The sequence below is a fragment of the Chaetura pelagica genome, unplaced genomic scaffold, assembly GCF_000747805.2.
Source record: "Chaetura pelagica isolate M959 unplaced genomic scaffold, ChaPel_1.0 scaffold648, whole genome shotgun sequence".
Taxonomy (NCBI): Eukaryota; Metazoa; Chordata; class Aves; order Apodiformes; family Apodidae; genus Chaetura; species Chaetura pelagica.
This window is the reverse complement of record NW_009954321.1, coordinates 900,292-903,676: the sequence shown is the minus strand read 5'-3', so window position 1 is coordinate 903,676 and position 3,385 is coordinate 900,292. Positions and strand designations below refer to the sequence as shown.

The 3,385-nt window shown below is 42.7% G+C and overlaps 1 protein-coding gene across 1 annotated transcript in view; it reads right to left on the bottom strand.

The window, feature by feature from the left end:
- Positions 1 to 3,385, bottom strand: part of NCEH1 (neutral cholesterol ester hydrolase 1) — a 19,822-nt gene that overhangs the window by 15,562 nt on the left and 875 nt on the right. The gene's annotated exons all lie outside the window — the stretch shown is intronic.

Here is a 3,385-nt window from a genome sequence, read left to right as displayed (position 1 = left end):
GCGGCTCTGCGGGCAGCGCGGCTCTGCGGGCACCGCGGGCTGCAGCCTCGCCCGGTGCTTCCCGGGGTCAGGGCAGGCGGCCGTGCTTGGCCTCGGCCCGCTGCTCGCCTGACACAGCTCCTCCGTCGTGTGCTGGGCCACCAAAGGTCACCAGAGCCACCCCAAAGCTGCAGTTGCTCCTTCATCTCCCCTTTCCCACAACCCTGTCCCCGTCTTGGGCTGGCAGAAGCATCTGCAGGATTCTCTGGGGCCAGACCAGGCACAGCGAACCCGACCCACACATAAAACACACGGGTTCTCCACCTTTCCAGAGGTGGCAAAGCCAGAAGACTTGCCCAGTGCCAGCTCTTCAGCGACAGGCAACAGGAATTCGAGTGTCCGGGCAGAGTTTGCTTGTTTTCCACTCAGCCCAGAGGCTGGGAAGTAGAGAGGAAGGCTGTTAATTTTTGTTTAACACGGGGATGTGTCTTACACCTAAACCAACGTTTTCTAAATAGGTCTTTTTCATCCCTCCAAGCACTGTCTTGTCAGATAAAAACTCTACTTGCAACACGCAGGACATGCAAATACTACAGACTTCAGCCTCCACACAAATGACTACTTAGTACTTAGTCACAGAGCTGACTTCAGCAAATTATTACTGTTTTGTTTTTTTTTTTTTAAATAGCCAGTTTCACATGCATTGTGAATCTAATAGGGTAAAAAGAATGAACACTAATTTTGACAGTAACATTGCTTTTAACAATGAACTCATCATACTAAAAAGTCACATTATAAATAGAGTCCTGGAAAGGAAAAGTTGACTTTAAAAATTGACATGAAAAGGTAATAAAAACACGTTTCTAAGAAGCAAAAGGTCAGCTTTTAAGCCAGCTTTACTGGAACTGGAGTAAAACCTTGCAGATTCTAAAGGTTGCAGAAGACAGTTTCTGGAATTTGTGAGGAAATAAGACTCTCCAGCATCTTTAACCCTTTTTTTTTTTTTTTAAATTAACAACAGCAGGTGGGATTTCTGTAGGTTTCAGTCGGTTTTGAGCAGACTATGGATGTGAAAGGGCTGTTAGGAAATGAGCTTTGTGAAGAACCAGCACAAGGTGAGCCTGATGTCTCAAGCTTTTTACACTGTCATCCCTTTCTGTACGATTTTGTGCTCAAACCTTCTCTTTTCCCCGCTTCCCTGCTCCCCTGCCTCCCTTGCTGTGCATGCTCCTGTTCCCTTGCTTTCCCGAGCATCTGCCCCTAAAGTCCACACTGAAGATCCTGGTCTGTAATAATTTATACCTGTCTCAGCAGTAATAATTGTTCCCAAACTCCCAGCAAAACTGTCCAGTCCCACTCCTCTCTCATCTTCAAAGAAGAGATAAAAAGGCTGGATAGGATTTTTTTTTTTTTGAGGTTTTCATGCTCCAACTGACCCCCACATACATCTTAACATCTTATGCTTGATTTTCCCCCTTCCTCATGTTTTGAAAGCTGCTGCTCTGTCTAAGCAGAATCTGTAGCTCTTTGAGGAACCTGTTTTTTTTCCAGGTGCTTATAAAGAGGTCAGCTGGAAAAAAAAGAAAAGATGGTCAGAGAAAGATTCCTTTATTAAAAAATACAATAAAATAGAGAAATTAAACCCTAAAATGCTTGCAAGATACTTAGGGGACAAGCAGTCTACCTGCATCAACTCACACCCTGAAGCCAAGAAGTAGTTGCTGGGCAGCCAACTTCCAGAAACAATGCAGGGCACCAAGGTGTCCCTCAGGCCCCTCTGGGTCCCATCAGCTTGTCTGATGTGGCCTCAAATGTCCTTTTCCACAAGGTACAAGATCTCTCCTCCCACAAAGCTGATGTGACAGGATTAATTTAATGACTTAAGCTCCTGGAACTTTCTCCATGTGGGTGTTACTGCGTGAGGAACCTGTTTAACTCTTAAATGTTATACTCCAGGGTTACTGATGTCTCCATAACTGGAAGGAACATTTTACACCACACAAAATAATAGGTGTTTCTATTTCAGGGCCTTTTGTAAGAAAAGCACTTAGATTTTTAAATGTCAGACATATAAAAACCTATTTTTTTTTTCATCAGTCTTGATCTAAACTTTAGCAAGAGTAAGTGCACTTGATTAAAACAACAACAATCTTACACACTTCTCTTTAGTGATTACTACCTAAAATTTGTCTACCAGTAAGGGTAGCTTAAGACAGTTCCTCAGAATACCCTAGTTGTTTTACGAGTTTGTAATTCTGGATATAGAAAAAAATATTTCTGGGGATCTAGAGGTTCAGTGGAAATTAACATACAATCACCAGTATCTTTTCCAGAAACTACACCACAGAACTTATTCTAAACCTAGGAGAAACCTGGTCCCTGGTTCAGGGTGTGAGAAAAATTGAAGATGTGTCTGAAAATGACTTTTATTTAAGAGTCCAAATAAAGGAGGGAACAGGGGAGAAGGCAAATGAAGGGTGGCCTGGAACTGCAAAATGTTGGCTCAAACTGGTACTTCAGGGTGACGAAAGGACCTCAGGTTAGGCTGTGTTTTAACTGTTAGTCATTGTTGCAATTATTCTGTATGAAATAGAGTAATTGTAGGAATATGTAATGACTGTCTGAGTCAAGTGTTGAAATTACTTCCTTTATTTCCAAGCTGTTATTCTGAAATCTTTTCCTGAAGAAAATAGTCCTAATTTATGTGTACCTCACAAGCAAACCTTTATTCACATCAGTACCACCTGCTATCATCATCTTCTGCTTTTTCCCATTCTGTTTTTCTTCCAAATAATAATATAAAAATAATCAATGGACCCTTACTGGCACTAACAGCTGCTTATCAGTCATGACAATGCCTGAACTAATAAAACTGCAATATAAAAATAAATAAAGATCTAAGAACTTGGCATATAAGCGTGCAAGAATTTAGCATATAAAAGAAAACTCTAGAAACAGGAAATACATCTCTCATTCTTTTTACATGGAGCCAGTGAGAGATTACACATCAGGTTTCAGAGATGCTGAGCCCCTACAGAAGGATTCCTTTCCAGGTCAGTAAGTTTTAGTACTTGAGAAGATTAGAAGAAACGGACTTGGTACAATTTGTTTCGGGGTTGATGCCATTGATTCAGCTGTTTGACTTTCATCTTGACCAGTCACATTTCCTCCCGTCAGCTCTTTTTCCTTGTTTCCTATAAACTAATTATTCTGAAACTCAGCATAATATACGCAACTAATGACCCCGGCAAGGCAGGGCTTCCTGAATTACTAACAGCAGTAACATCTGCAAGGCGGCCGCAGTCATAATGAGCGATGCTCCCCGTTGGGCGGTCTGGCGGGCGGGCGGACACGCCGTGATGGGCTGGCTCAGGACACCGAGGGGAGCGGCAACGGGCAGGCCCAC